The sequence below is a fragment of the Monodelphis domestica genome, chromosome 1, assembly GCF_027887165.1.
Source record: "Monodelphis domestica isolate mMonDom1 chromosome 1, mMonDom1.pri, whole genome shotgun sequence".
Lineage (NCBI taxonomy): Eukaryota > Metazoa > Chordata > Mammalia > Didelphimorphia > Didelphidae > Monodelphis > Monodelphis domestica.
Window position 1 is genome coordinate 324,604,836 of NC_077227.1, and position 16,805 is coordinate 324,621,640.

At 36.3% G+C, this 16,805-nt stretch overlaps 1 protein-coding gene and 1 long non-coding RNA gene across 6 annotated transcripts in view; one reads left to right on the plus strand and one right to left on the minus strand.

Moving 5' to 3' along the window:
* The window catches only part of BEGAIN (brain enriched guanylate kinase associated), a 284,146-nt gene that overhangs the window by 141,688 nt on the left and 125,653 nt on the right, over positions 1-16,805 (plus strand). The window lies entirely within an intron of this gene.
* The window catches only part of LOC103104089 (uncharacterized), a 53,327-nt gene that overhangs the window by 8,674 nt on the left and 27,848 nt on the right, over positions 1-16,805 (minus strand). For both annotated transcript variants that reach the window (XR_008915090.1, XR_008915089.1), the window contains 2 exons: positions 2,381-2,939; positions 1,242-1,414 (listed from right to left, as the gene is read on the minus strand). This is a non-coding gene — a long non-coding RNA (uncharacterized LOC103104089). The remainder of the gene's footprint in view (positions 1-1,241; positions 1,415-2,380; positions 2,940-16,805) is intronic.

Genomic DNA, 16,805 nt, shown 5'->3' on the forward strand with positions numbered 1-16,805 from the left:
AAAAGCCATTCCCCACTAGATAAATGGTTAAAGGATGTGAGCAAGCAGTTTTCAAAAGAATTGAAAGCTACAATTGCAAAAGAATGTACAGAATGGCCAATCAGAGAAATGCATGTCAAAATAACCTTTAGATTTTTATCTCAAATCCAACAAATTGGCAAAGATGACAAAATATGGGAATAGTTTTGGAGAGAGTACAGACAAATAGACATATTAATGTATTATTGATAGAGCTGTGAATTTATGATTATTTTGGAAAGCAATTTGAAATTATTCAAATAGGATTTAAATGTCCATACTCTTTGACCCAGAATTTCTACTGCTAGGCATTTACCTCAAAGACGTCACTGAAGAAAAAATTTTAAAAGTTCCCAGTTACATAAAAATATTATAGCCAATTGTTTGTGGTATCAAAGACTTGGAAACAAAGTAGATGCTCAACAATTGGAGGATGATTTAACAAATTGTAGCACATAAATGTAATGGATTGTAACTCGACTATAAGAAATCATGAATGTACTTACATGAAAGAATGCAGAGTGAAGTCAATTAGAGCTGCCCTCCCTTACAAAAAAAAAACTATACACAATGACTACAACAATGTAAATGGAAACAATAACCGCAAAACAATCAAAGATAAATGTTGCTAAATTACAGAGAATAAACATAATCCTGAAGAGGGGATATTGCATATATATTTTTCAGGGTTTTTTATGCCTCAATCAGTTTTGCTGATTTTTGTTTTCCTCTTTCTTTTACTTTGAAAAAAATCTTTATGAGGAATAGTTCTTAGAAAGAGGAAAGGGGAAAGGACACAAGGGGAAATTTAGTTAGTAGGATAAAAGATATAAATCAAATTTTATCTTAGTCAAAAATTTAGAACTGCATATATCCCCAAATTGCATCTATCCCAAAAGGCAGTAGACAAACATATAGTGACTTTTAAGTAAATGGCATATTACCAGTAATGCAAATAATGATGTCAATGATATCTTTAAGGAAATATATGATCATAAAAAGTAGGCAGAAGGCTAGTCATGTCTTGAGAAGTAATGTTAACAAGAGAACGACTCCTCTGATATCTAGATAATGTTAAAGGCTAGAAGAAGGTCATTAGCATGTTGGTTAACTCCTCTATGAGGGATTCATGAGATTATACAGACCAGAGCTGTATAGGATTTAGAAACATGGAAAACAGTGGTTGGCACTGTGAATCCATTGAAGAACTGAAATATACTCACCTGTGACATCTTCCACCAGTGCTTCCATTTAGCAGGGAGATGGTACTAGATTATGCCCACAGAACATGAGTTCTGGCAGATGTTATCAAACAAGGAAATCTTTGTGCATGGGTCAGCCCAAAGAAGGCTTATATGTTGGTCTCTGTGATGCATTTTTCTGACCACAAACAAAACTGCAAATATGAAGCATTAGAGGGTTAACATCTGAGTAGGTAGAATGACCCACATTGATGAAATGACTGATTCTTTTTTTTTAAACCTTTACCTTCTGTCTTAGAATCAATATTTGAAATCCAAGGCAGAATAGCAGTAAGGGCTAGGCAATAGGGATTAAGTGACTTTCCCAGGGTCACACAGACGGAAGTGTTTGAGGCCAGATTTGATCCCAGGACCTCTCATCTCTAGTACTGGCTCTCAATCCACTGAGTCACCTAGCTGCCCCTGAAATGACTGATTCTTGAAGTATTAAAGTAAATATAACCCTATGAAGAGATCATAATGTCTTGTTGGCCATTTGTTTTGGTCACTAAATCACCTCATTTTGGACTTAGAAAGGTTCGCAGAAGTCATCTAATCCATACTGTACTCTGACAAGAATCTCTTCTTCAAAATTCCAAACAAGTGGTCACCTAGTTTTTCCTAGAAGACCTTTGGTGGGGAGTATACACTATCTCCTATGACAATCTATTCTACTCTATTTTGGGGTAAGTTTTTTCTACCATTGAGCCAAATATGCTCTTTTTGAAAGCTCTACCTGTTGCTTGAATAAAACTCATCGCACTAACAAGCAAAGACCCTTCTAACTACTTGAAGACAACTATCATATCCTTCCCCACTCCTCACTCTTCTCCTCCCCAAGTTAAATATCTCTTGTTCCTTCAACAGATCTTTTTATGGTTTTAAATGGTACTGTCTTAAGACCCTTGATTGATCCAGGCCAACCCAAAAATATTTATTAAACACTAGATATGAACAAGATATGGAACAAACAACCCCAAGATCAATAATGATGGCAGTCTCCTTCAAGAAAAAGCTAGTTTCAGTAATCCTTATCTTGTAAAGGGAATTCTTGATCAGGTAGGAGTTCTAGTAGACGCCCTCTGGGATCCTTTCCAAGTCAGAGATTCTGTGATTATTACCAAGCTTTCTAGCTCTGAAGCTTTTAATGCTTTCTTCTTCAACTTTCATTGAACAATGCTATCCTCCAGGGTGCATATCAGAGCCATCTCTTTAGCCCTGTGGTAAACCAGAGAGTTGGGCTTAGCAGAGAATATTGGGTTTAAAGTTCCCATGAAGAGAGTCTGGGGTCATATTTTTCCCTTCTTCCCCCAAGAGTAGGATCACAGTCAGGAAGTCTTTGAAAGAATGGTATCTATGATGTGCTAATGTCTGCAAAGGTTTCATATGTAAATGGCTGCATTCCAGGGAGAATTATAGAATGTCCAAAAAAAAAAAAGACTTGTGGGTCTTTTTTTATAGTCTGGAGTGACTTTATTTACAGTATGTATTGACTTGTGTAGTGGAAATAATATTGGATTTGAAGTTTCAGGTCTTATATTTAGATCATTTGGGTGGTCTTGAGCCCAATTCCTTCCTTTTCCTGGCTTTCCATTTTCTCTTCAGTAAATTTTAAAGTGAAATTAGATGAATGGTTCTCAAATCTTATTAGTTCAGAGAACCCTGGAGATCTGTAAGACCCTTTCAAAAAGCCCACCAGGTTAAAATTATTTTCAGAATAATACGAAGATAGTTTAATTTCTAACATAGTAAATAGCAATTGATATAATCCACATAAACAAAAACTCTTGAGGGAGATTCTCAATATTATTTTTAAGAGTGTAAAGGAGTCCTGAGGCCAAAAAGCTTGAGATTGGATGACCTTTAAGGTCCCTTTCAGCTCTGAATCTTTGATCTTGTAGTCTTACCTTTTGTGTTAATTTTCTTGAGGTACAAATAGGGGTATTAAAGGGTTGTTCTTCATTTTCAGACATGTCTGACTTTGTGACCTCATTTAGGGTTTTCCTGGAAAAGATACTGGAATTATCTGTCATTTCCTTCTCCAATTCATCTTATAGATGAGGAAAGGAAGGCAAATTGGTTAAGTGACTTGCCCAGGGCCATAAGGCTAATAAATATCTAAGACCTGATTTGAACTCAAGAAGATGAGTCTTTCTGAGTCCAGGTCAAGCACTCTATGCTCTATGGCACCACCTAGCTGGCCCATATTATCAGAAATAGTGACATAATGGAAAGAGACTGTGTTATGAATCTGGAAATCTGAGTTCAAGTGCTTCAGATTTCTAACATTTACTAAATATGTATCCTTGGGTTTAAATTTCTTGACCCATAGCTTTTTTCTTTGAAAAGGAGAAGGGTAGAATGATTATGCTTGTATACATAACTCCTTTGGGGTAAACATTATTATTATATCATATTGCAAAAGCATATAGAAATAAGACTCAAGTTTTCTGTCTGGTTCAAGTTATAAGAAAAATGGAATATGGCAATTCCTAATGCAGTCCTCACACTCATGGCCAGACCTGCAACTATATCTTCTAACAATAGAATTTGTGGCCATAAAGGTAAGATGAGGCAGGTTTCTCTGAGCAAAGTTATCTTTTATTAATGGGGGTGCTATCCCAATAAAGCAGATATCTCAGATCCTTTAAAGACTCCAGATTGGGGGTACAATACACTTTTATAAACATAGAACAAATATAGCAAAAATCATGTCATTGATTATGAGACCGGTAGTATCACAAATTCAGGAAGTTATGTTTGGTTACAGAGCTAAGGGTAGGGAGCATCATGATTAATAGGAAGTTTGGTAATGTGGGCTATCTATGCTCCTCTGTCCTCCATCTCCTTCTTCTCTCATGAGAGTACAACACGCTCTTTGTAGGACAGGCAAAAGATAATAGCCCAGAATTTTGGCCTGCAAAGCAGATATCCTTGAAGGATAGCTTGGTGGCAAAAGCTATGAAATCCAAAATCTCTTATTCTCACATATTTTAGAGAAGATCACATATTATGCTCATATATTCCAGAAGAGATCAGTGATTAGCAGGAGAGCTGGATTTCTAAACAACCCATTATAAATCGGCTGAATTCTGAACTAAATTCAGAAACAAAGAGCCATGATTTATTCAGTTATAGGGCAATGGTAGTACAAGACAAAATCAATTACTTATAAAGAGAATTGATAAGAAAATGATACAAGATCAATTTTAATCTTCTCAAGCTGAAATCAGAAAAAAAGACAGATAGTTCCCATATGCTGTAATAGTTAAAGGAAATTGTAGGGATTGAAGAAGTACAGGGGATACGGAAGGTTTTGTAACAGGGAATGGAGGGGTTGAAGGGAGAGAGGGAATATGGCTGCCCGTGAGGTGCTTACAAAGAGATTTTCATAGGATTGCAAATTTAGAACTCAAAGGGACTTTAAAGTCCCTTCTTTATTACCTTCTAAATACTCTATAATTATTTGGCACTGGCTTTCATGATAGTCATCACACAAAGCATTCCATCTCCCAATTCCATGTATTTTCACCAGCCCAGAATTCCCATGCCTAGAATATTCTTCCCCTCCTTGTCTACCTTCTAACTTCCTTCAAAACCTAGATAAAAATTCACCTTCTAGAAGAAGATTTTCCTATTTCTCCTTAATTTAAGTTAGTGCATTCCCTCTGAGACTACACCAAATTTATCCTCATCTTGTTTGTATGTCATTATTTGCATATTGTCTCCCGAATTTGATTTTTTTTAAACTCTTGCCTTCTGTCTTAGAATCAGCACTAGGAACCAGTTCCAAGGCAGAAAAGCAGTAAGGGCTAGGCAATTAGAGTTAAGTGATTTGCCCAGAATCATACATCTAGGAAGTGCTATGGTCAGATTTGAACCCAGGACCCCCTGTCTCCAGGCCTGACTCTCTATCCACTGAGTCAATTATGCCCCAATGATAGCCTTTTGATGTATGTATCACAACCTTTCATGTCCTTTTTTGCAGATGAGGAAATGGAACCTCAGAGAGGAAAAGTAGTAATAGCTCATGTTTATAGAACTCTCTAGTTTTCCTCAGAATAACTCTGTAAGGTGAGTAATATAAATAGTACTAGAATCACCTTAAAGATGGGATCATTTAGGGTCCTGAAAAGTTAAGGGAATGACCTAAAGTCATATAGTTAGTAGATCTGATATTCAAATCCAGGAGCCAAAAGACTCCAGGTCTCACTGTTTTCCACCATACCACACATGCCTCAAAAATAGCTAGGTGATTTAGTGGATAGACAGCCAGACCCATAGATGGGAGGTCTTAGGTTCAAGTCTGACCTTAGACATTTCCTAGTTGTGTGGCCATGGTCAAGTAACTTAAGTTCCATTGCCAGGCCCTTACTGCTCTTCTGCTTTGGATCCAACATACAGTATTGATTTTAAGACAGAAGGTAAGGGCTTTGCAAAAACAACCCAGTCCTTCAAGGTGGGTAGAGAAACAGTATCAACCCCATTTTACAGATGAGGAACAAAATCCTACTCAATTATGCCATTTTGACATGCATGTCCTTGGGTTTTCCAAGGCCATATTTGAAGAGCATGAGCCCTAGTAAGTCCCTCTCAGATAGAAATGGTTTCTAACTTTGAGTCTGAGCCTAGAAATATACTGTGTTATTTAAGAAGCAGTCTAAGAAAGTGTGGAAAGTCTCACCAACAAAGGGTTGGCCATTAACAGTTTAGTCATAGGAATACTCAGGGAACCATTAAGATGTGGGAGGAGGTGTGATCTGTATTGGTGGAAGAAATATTTATATTGATGAAATCACAGATTATTTAAAGTATCAAAAGTTAGGTTTGTGGAAACTTGAGTCCCAAAGAGTAAAAGTGACTTACTTGAATCTCTGGCATAAGTGTCAGTGACAGCACTTATGTTCACATCATCTGATCTCCACATCTTGTAAAGAACTGTATTTAACACCATTACCTTGAATGGGCATTTAATTCACCTAGTGACTTAGAGTCATTTTTTCATGGTCCCCAAATGGGAACTAGAGAAGCCTGTTTAATCACATGCCATTTGGAACTAGTGAGTAACTCTTTCTATAAGAAAATCCTAGGTAGTAAGGACAGAGTTCTTGACCTGATTTGGATCCACAAGGAAAACTTAGCTACTGAAGGGGAAACAATTGAAACTTTAGAGTGGAAATAACCATTACTACTTAAGTATTCTTGATAGAGAAGGAAAGAAATAGTCGTTTATGTTCTGGCATGTACCATAGATTTTTGAAGAATGGATTTTGAAAGTTTCTAAGTAAGAATAGAAGAAGAGCAATCAGGGAGCATGAAATGGTGGAGGTCTATCCACCTCTGGATAGAGAAGTGATAAACTCACGATCTAAAATAGGACATACATTTTTGGATATGGCTGATTTGGTCATTCACTTTGCTTGACTATGCTTATTTGTTACAAGGGTTTTTCTTTTTTCTTTGGAGGGGGAGGAGAGGAAGAGGAAGAAATAGGACAGAGTTTCTCCCTAAGAGAACAGATGAAAGAGAACAGAACGGATGCCAGAAGGACTCCTAGACAAGCAGTATAGCTTTGAAAGTTACATATTGACTATATTATACTTTTTTTTAAAAAAAGCAAGTTCTGTATAATATGTAGAGAATCAATTTCTTCTACAGACTCCTGTTCTATAATAGATAAAGAAGTGCTCATTTTCTTTAGTGTTTGTTAAATTCAGAATTTTAAAAATGATATTCTCAAGACACAGCGAGAAATAATTCAATTAAATAGGAAGCAGAATGGTATAGTGGAAAGAGCTACACTCATCCAGGTAAGAGATGTTGTTGAGGCCCTGAAATGGGATGGTTCATGTTTAAGTGGTGAGAACAGGATTTATATCCTAGACACAATATGTGGGATATGTCAGTGAGAAGCTGAAGATGTCACTGGATTTATTAATCCATGTGACTCAGAAGGATAGTAATGACTTCAACAGTAATAGAGATATATGAAAGAAGGGTATGTTGTACAATAAAGAGGGAGGGGGAATCATGAGCTCTATTCTGGACAGGTTGAGTTTGAGATGTCTACAGAACATCTAGTTCAATATGTTAATTAAGCAACTATGATACGGGACTGAAACCCAGGGGAGAGATTAAAATCTGAAAGTAAAGATCTGAGAGACACAGGCATAGAGAAGGTACTGAATTAATGATAGCTGATGAGGTCAACAAATGAGCATTCAGGACAAGAGAGAGAGAGAGAGAGAGAGAGACAGACAGGCAGACAGACAGACAGACAGACAGACAGACAGACAGAGAGACAGAGAGAGACAGAGACAGAGAGAGCGAGAAAAAGAGAAGAAGAGAAGAGAAGAGAAGAGAAGAGAAGAGAAGAGAAGAGAAGAGAAGAGAAGAGAAGAGAAGAGAAGAGAAGAGAAGAGAAATCAGAAGAGATTGAGAAGGTTAGCAGAGAACATTGTCACAAATTCAGAAAGGAAAGAGTATGCAAGAGGTGAGGATGGTTAATATTATTTAATGTTTCAGAAAGGTCAAGAAGCTGAATACTGAGGAGAAGTCATTAGATCTGGCAATTTGAGAGATGCTGATAACTTTGGGGAGAACCATTTCAGTTGAATAATAAATACAGAAGTCAGATTGATCACTTAAAATTTAGAAGAGAATGAGAGGAGAGAAATTAAATAGTTTATTGTTGTTGAGTTGTTTCAGTCATGCCTGACTTTTCCGTATCCCATTTGGGTTTTTCATGACCAATATCTTGGAGTGATTTGCCATTTCCTTCTATAGATGATTTTACAGATAAGAAAACTGAGGCAAATAAGGTTGCCAAAGGTCACACAGCTAATAAGTGTCCGAGGCCAGATTTGAACTGCGAAAGATGAGTCTTCCTCACTCCAGGTCCTGCACTGTATCCACTGTGCCATTTAGTTGCCCTTACCCTTAAGAGTGGTTTATGGGGAGACTGAAAAATATAGGAGGAGATAGTAAAAGAGTACCTTTATCCTTTTTGTGAGTTCCTCAATGAGCCAAAATCAAATGCAAACTAGGGTACTATAGTAATTGGTATGTGTGATACCTGAGTCACTGGCAGTGCACGGCTTTGAAAACATGAGGAAAAGGAGAGATGTTGTAGGATTAGGAAGAGGACAGATATTGTCCCAATTTTAAGAAAAAGCATAAGAATTGAGTTTGTAAGGTTTAGCTTATGCTGAAGCAGTAGTTATCAAAGCTTTCTTTTCTAGATGCTAAAAACCACCCCTTTAAATTTTGATAGGTATCAAAAATCACAATGAGCAAAAACATTACTTGAACAAGAATAAATCCTGACAGGCTAACCTTATTTCCGTTTTTAACAGGTTTGCTAGACTAGTGAGTCAGGGAAATATCATCAAATTAGCATATTTAAATTTTAGCAGAATATTGGACAAAATCTCTCAGACTATCTGAATGGAAAAGACAAAGACATATGGCAGACAATATAGTTAAGTACATTTTGTTTTTATTTTTGTTTTTAATTTAATTAGTCAATTTAGAACTTTTTTCCTTGGTTACAAGAATCATATTCTTTCCTTCCCCTCCTCCACCCATTGCCGTAGCCGACGTGCAATTCCACTGGGTTTTACATGTGTCCTTGATCAAAAACCTATTTCCATGTTGTTGATGTTTACACTAGGGTCATCATTTACAGTCTACATCCCCAATCATATCGTCATTGGCCAATGTAATCACACAGTTGTTTTTCTTCTGTGTTTCTACTCCCAGTTTTCCCTCTGAATGTGGATAGTGTTCTTTCTTGTAAATCTCTCCAAGTTGTTCAGAATCACTGTATTGAAACTAATGGAGAAGTCCTTTACATTCAATTGTACCACAGTGTATCAGTATCTGTATATAATGTTCTCCTGGTTCTTCTCCGCTCACTCTGCATCCATTCCTGGAGGTTGTTCTAGTCTCCATGGAATTTGCCCAGTTTATGATTTCTTTGAGCACAATAGTATTCCATCACCAACATAGGCCACAATTTGTTCAGCCAATCCCCAATTGGAGAGCATCCCCTCATTTTCCAATTTTTTTGCAATCACAAAGAGCGCAGCTATGAATATTCTTGTACAAGTCTTTTTCCTTATTATTTCCTTGGGGTACAAACCCAGCAGTGCTATGGCTGGGTCAAAGGGTAGATATTCTTTTGTCGCCCTTTGGGCATAGTTCCAAATTGCCCTCCAGAATGGTTGGATCAATTCACAACTCCACCAGCAATGCATTAATGTCCGAACTTTGCCACATCCCCTCCAGCATTCATTACTTTTCTTTGCTGTCTTGTTAGTCAATCTGCTAGGTGTGAGGTGAATACCTCAGAATTGTTTTGATTTGCACCTCTTTATTTATAAGAGATTTAGAATACTTTTTATGTGCTTATTAATAGTTTTGATTTCTTTATCTGAAATTGCTTATTCATGTGCTTTGTGCATTTATCAATTGGGAAATGACTTGATTTTTTGTACAATTAGTTTAGCTCTTTATAAATTTGAATAATTAGACCTTTGTCAGAGGTTTTTGTTATGAAGATTTTTTCCCCAATTTGTTGCTTCCCTTCTAATTTTTGTTGCATTGGTTTTATTTGTACAAAATCTTTTTAATTTAATGTAATCAAAATTATTTATTTTACATTTTGTAATTTTTTCTCCTTTCCCAAAGATCTGACAAGTATATCATTCTGTGTTCACCTAATTTACTTATTGTTTCCTTCTTTATGTTCAAGTCATTCACCCATTCTGAGTTTATCTTGGTGTATGCAGGGTGTGAGGTGTTGATCAAATCCTAATCTCTCCCACACTGTCTTCCAATTTTCCCAGCAGTATTTATCAAATAGTGGATTTTTGTCCCAAAAGCTGGAATCTTTGGGCTTGTCATAGACTTTCTTGCTGAGGTCACTTACCCCTAGTCTATTCCACTGATCTTCCTTTCTGTATCTTAGCCAGTACCATATTGTTTTGATGACCACTGATTTATAGTATAGTTTGAGATCTGGTACTGCTAGGCCACCTTCCTTCACATTTTTTCATTATTTCCCTAGATATCCTTGATCTTTTGTTCTTCCAAATGAACTTTATGATGTTTTCTAATTCAGTAAAAAAAAAAAAGTTTTTGGTAGTACTATGGGTATGGTACTAAATAAGTAAATTAGTTTGGGTAGGATTGTCATTTTTATTACATTAGCTCATTGTACCCATGAACAATTAATGTTTTTCCAATTATTTAGATCTAGTTGTAATTGTGTGGAGAGTGTTTTGTAGTTGTGTTCATAGAGTTCTTATGTTTGTCTTGGAAGATAGATTCCTAAATATTTTATATTGTCTAGGGTAGTTTTAAATGGAATTTCTCTTTCTAACTCTTGCTGCTGAGATGTGTAGGAAATATATAGAAATGCTGATGACTTATGTGGGTTTATTTTGTATCCTACAACTTTGTTAAAGTTGTTGATTATTTCCACTAGCTTTTTAATTGATTCTCTATCTGCAAAGAGTGATATTTTGGTCTCCTCATTGCCTATTTTAATAACTTCAATTTCTTTTTCTTCTCTACTTGTTACTGCTAGTGTTTCTAGTACAATGTTAAATAATAGAGGTAATAATGGGCATCCTTGTTTCGCTCCTGATCTTATTGGGAAGGCTTCTAGTTTATCCCCATTGCAGTTGATGTTTGCTGATGGTTTTAGATATATACTGTTTATTATTTTTATGAAAGGCCCTTCTATTCCTATACTTTCTAGTGTTTTCAATAGGAATGAGTGTTATATTTTGTCAAAGGCTTTTTCTGCATCTATTGAGATAATTATCTGATTTTTTGTTGGTTTGCTTGCTGATATGGTCAATTATGCAGATGGTTTTCCTAATATTGAACCATCCTTGAATTCCTGGTATAAATCCCACCTGATCATAGTGAATAATCCCCGTGATCACTTGCTGGAGTCTTTTTGCTAGTATTCTATGTTCATTAAGGAGATTGGTCTATAGTTTTCTTTCTCTGTTTTTAACTTCCCTGGCTTTGGAATCAGTACCATATTTGTGTCATAAAAGAAATTTGGTAGAACTCCTTCATTACTTATTCTGTCAAATAGTTTGTATAATATTGGGATTACTTGTTCTTTGAATGTTTGATAGAATTCATTTGTGAATCCATCTGGTCCTGAGGATTTTTTAATAGGGAGTTCTTTGATGGCTTGTTCAATTTCTTTTTCTGATATGGGGTTATTTAGGTATTCTGTTTCTTCTTCTGTTAATCTAGGCAATTCATATTTTTGAAATATCCATTCATTTCACCCAGATTGCCATATTTATTGCCATATAATTGGGCATAATAGTTTTTAATGATTGCCTTAATTTCCTCTTCATTAGAGGTGAGGTTTCCCTTTTCATCTTTGATACTGTTAATTCTGTTTTCTTCTTGCTTTTATTTAATTAGATTGACCAGTACTTCATCTATTTTATTTGTTTTTTCAAAGTACCAACTTCTAGTCTTATTAATTAAATCAATAGTTCTTTTACTTTCCATTTTATTAATATCTCCTTTAATTTTTTAGGATCTCTAATTTAGTTTTCATCTGAGGGTTTTTAATTTGTTCACTTTCTGGTTTTTGGATTTGCATCCCCAATTCATTGACCTCTGCCCTCCCTAATTTCTTAATACATGAATTTAAGGATATAAATTTCCCCGGAGTATTGCTTTGGCTGCATCCCATAGATTTTGAAAGGATGTCTCATTATTATCATTTTCTTCAATGAAATTATTAGTTGTTTCTATGATTTTTCTTTAATTAACTGATTTTAGAGAATCATATTACTTAATTTCCAATTAATTTTTTATTTGCCTCTCCATGTACCCTTACTAATTATTATTTTCATTGCATTGTGATCTGAATAGTTTGCATTTATTATTTCTACTCTTTTGCACTTTTTTGCAATATTTTTATGCCCTCATATATGCTCAGTCTTTGTGAATGTACCATGTGCTGCTGAAAATGTGTATTCCTTTTTGGACCTATTTATTTTTCTCCACATATCTACTAACTCTCATTTTTCTAAGATTTCATTCACTTCTCTTACCTCTTTCTTATTCATTTTTTGGTTTGATTAATCTAGTTCTGATAGAGGAAGGTTCAGGTTTCCTACTAGTATAGTTTTTCTATCTATTGCATCCTTGAACTCCACTAGTTTCTCCTTTAGAAATTCAGATGCTATGCCATTTGGTGCATACATGTTGATTACTGATATTTCCTCATTGTCTATACTGTCTTTTATCAGGATGTAATTATCTTCCCTATCTCTTTTAACTAGACCTATTTTTACTTTGACTTTATCAGGTATCACTATTGCAACTCTTGCCTTCTTTTTCTCAGTTGATGCCCAACAGATTTTGCTCCATCCACTTACCTTTACCCTATGTGTGTCTACCTTCCTCATGTTTTTTTCTTGTAGACAACATATAGTAGGATTTGGGTTTCTAATCCACTCTGCTATTTGCTTGCATTTTATGGATGAGTTCATTCCATTCACATTCAGTTATGATAACCAGCTGTGTATTTCCCAACATTTTGATTTCCACTCCTAGTCCTTCCCTTTCTTCTTTCCTTCTATATTTCCTTCCATACCAGTGTTTTGTTTTTAACCAGTCCCCCAGTTCCCACCCTTATTTTACTTCCCTTTCTACCCCGCCTCCCTTCTTATTCCCCTCTTATTTTCTTTATGGTCTTTAAAAACTACCCCCCCTCCCTTGTATTACTTCCCTCCCCATCAGTCCATTTGTTACCCTTCTACTTTTCTATAGGGCACAAATTGATCCTCTGCCCCAATGGATCTGATTGTTTTTCCCTCTTTGAGCCAATTTCAATGCACTTTAGAATTAAGTATTTCCTGTCTCCAACTTCTTTACCCTTCCAGTGTATTGTTATTCTCCCTACCTCCCGCCATGCACTTCTTTATGATATATATTTTTTTCTTTATATATATTTTTGTTTATATATATTTTGTTTCTTTTCCCATTTCTCTTCATATCAAGCTCTTTTTTTACCTCTAGTTATATAGATATGTGTGTGTGTTAGCATTTCATCGTATATAGTTTGTCACTGTTGCCTCGAAGTATAATTCTTCTAGCTACCCAGGTGATAATAACAATTTTTAAGAGTTACCAATATCCTCTTTTCTTGTAGGTATACAAATCATTTTAACTTATTGGGTCCCTTAAAAAAGTCTTTTTGTTTTTTTTGGGGGGGGGCTTTTCCCCTTTCTTAATTACCTTTTGTTGATTCTCTTGAGTTCTGTGTTTGAGCTTCAAATTTTCTGTTCAAGTACTGTCTTTTCTTTATGAATAATTGGAAGTCTTCTATTTTATTAAATGACCATATTTTCCCCTGAAAGAATATAGTCAATTTTGCTGGGTAGTTGATTCTTGGTGGTAGACCTAGTTCCCTTACTTTCTGGAATATCACATCCCATGCCTTTTGGTCCTTCAGTGTAGATGCAGCCAGATCCTGTGTTATCCTAACTGTGATTCCATGGCATCTGAATGATGTCTTCTTAGCAGCTTGTAATATTTTTTCCTTGGTCTGGTAGTTCTTGAATTTGGCTATAATGTTCTTGGGTATTGTCAATTGATGATTAAGTACAGGAGGTGATCTGTGGATTCTTTCAATCTCCACTTTTCCTCCTTGCTCTAGAATGTCGGGGCAGTTATCTTGGATAATTTCCTGTAGAATGATCTCCAGGCTTTTTCTTTTGTTGTGATCTTCCGGTAGTCTAATGATTCTTAAGTTGTCTCTCCCAGATGTGTTTTCTTGATCTTCCATTTTTGTGGATTAGGTGTTTCATATTTTCCTCAATTTTTTCATTGTTTTGATTTTGTTTCATAGCTTCCTGCTGCCTTGTGAAGTCACTTGCTTCTAGTTATTAGATTCTAGTTTTTAAAGACTGAATTTCATCCCTGGATTTTTGGTCATCCATTTCCTTCTGATCTTTCATCTCCTTTGCCTCATTTTCAAGCTGGTTAATTTTGGCTTTCAAGACAATGTTTTCTGTTTCCAGGTGACTTGTTTTTCTTTTTAAGTTTTTTTCCCAGTTGTCTTCAGCCTCTCTTAATGGTTTTTTGAATTGTATTTTGAGTTCTTCCAAAGCTTGTGTCCAATGTGCTGGAATTTCTGTGTTTTTGCTTAGTGTTCCTCGATCTTTCTCTGTTCCATTTGCTCTTTGTTCATTGCCTGCATAGAAGCTGTCAATTGTAATTTTGGGGAGGCAAGATAGAGCCTCCTGGCTGCAATTCAGCTGCCTGCTCTGTGCTTCCCCTCCAGCTGCCTCTACGCGCAACTGTGTTCAATGCCCTGAGCCTGGGATAGTTGTGCCACCAAGGTACTCCCTCCAGACTAGTGCCCTTGCCCACTCAGAAATTCCCACCACCACTGAAGGCTTAGCACTGTAAATGAGAGAGGGGTCCTGGGAACTTCCTTTTTTCTTCCCCTTAAAACCCACATGTTCTAGAGTTCCTTAGCTCTGTCCTGTTGTTAGATTTAGTTTTCAGTCCCCTTGAAGCATTGTGTTTTTGATTTGGTGAGGAAGGGTTTACAGAGATCTGTTAACTGTTGCTGTCTCTAAGCTGCCATCTTGACTCCTAGTGAAGTGTATTTTTAGTTAGTTCAAGACTATAACTTAAAGCTTTAAGAAAGGGATTCAGTGCCTGAGGGATCTTACCAATGGTCCTATCAGGTATTTCTATGAAGTCTTTCACCCTGCTTGATATTATCTTCAAGACAGATAAGTATGTCTTCTATATTGTTGTTGAGTCATTTCAGTCATATCTGGCTCTTCATGATCCCATTTAGGGTTTTCTCAGCAAGAATACTGGAGTGGTTTACCATTTCCTTCCTCAGTTCCTTTGTCAGATGAAGAAACTGAGGCAAACAGGATTAAGTGACTTGCCTAGGATCACCCAGATAGTAAATGTCTAAAGCCAGATTTGATCTCAGGAAAGTCAGTCTTCTTGACCCTAGACTCAGCACTTTATCCATTGTGCTACCTAGCCACCCTATGTCTTCTACATCTTCATCCAAGTCATTAAAAAAATTAGTAATGTCCAGTAGAGAGGATAAGTAGGAGAATGACTCACCTAGAGACTCTACTATATGAGAAACAATTTAAAGGCGCTAGGAAGACTTAACAGGGGCATTATACAGTCTTCATATGTTGCAAATCATATGGAAGAGGAAGGGACTAGATTTGTTCACCTTGGCCCAGAGGGCAGAATTCATGATAATGAACAGAAATTGCAGAGAGGTAGATTTAGGCTTGATATAAGGCAAAAGTTCCTAACAAGTTGGACTGTTCACACGAGAAATAGGCTACCTTGAAAGTTAATGGGTTTCCCTCACTAGTGACCTCAGAGCTCCCTACCCCCTCTAAAGCTATAATCCTCTAGATGCCTATTGATACCTTTTTTGTTTATTTTCTTTCTAGCTCTTGGCTATATTATATATGAGCATAATTACCTAAATTTTTAGGGTATTTTTTAAGGTGAAGTAGTATACTTCCAGAGGCTAGAACTCTTTTAGGAGTCTTATTTGAAAATCCTTAAAATCATAGAATCCAAGACTTGGAGGAGACCTTGATATCTATTCTAATCCTTACTTGGAGCAGGTTTGCCTCCTTAACAGGGGTTCCTTGCCTTTTTATAGCATAGATCTGTTTGGTGGTCTGATGAAATTTTTAGATTGCTTCCCAAAATAATGGTTTATAATGCATATAATAAAATATATTGTTAAAATATCAAAAGTTATAAGTTCATAGATCTCCATCCATCCAAGGACCCATGGGGGGCAGCTGTCTGTGGACCCCAGGTTAAGAACCCCTGTTCTAGGACAATTCCCACAAATAATTATAAATGCTAAGCCCATGGGTAGGGAGAAAAGTGGACTTGGAAGGATGGAACTTGCAGTGATAGGAATATTTGACCCCTATTATTCTGATATGCTGGTCCCTCTTGAAAACTAGGAATAGTATATATCTCAAAATGCCTGTTTGGATTGTGGTAGGGGAGATGAGTTGATAGGAATAAAGAATAGAGAACAAATGGGATTTCTTGAGGGTTCACAGAGTCACTGCTTATTTCTGGTCAAAGGCCAGCCAAATTACCATTAACCCCTTCTCTGAGCCTCAGTTTCCCCTTCTCTAAAATGAGGGGGTTAGTCTCGATGAACAGTAAAGTCTGTTGTAACTCTAATGTTCTGTGATTCTATGTTTCAAGAAATGCCCAACAATGAGTGAGATGTGTCATATTTTTTCCTCTCTGGATGCCCATAAATGGGGGTTGCTTCTCTCTTTTATTTATCCCAATCATCATGGTGCTACCCATGAAACTAAGATTCCTGTTTACTCCAGTGAGAAAAACAATATTTCAACATTTCAAGGCTAAGTAATTTCTTGTGAAATTGTAGAAAATTACAGGAAAACAAATTTGTCAAATATCACACAGCAGGCACTCAAAACATCCTTAGTGTCTTATTATCTC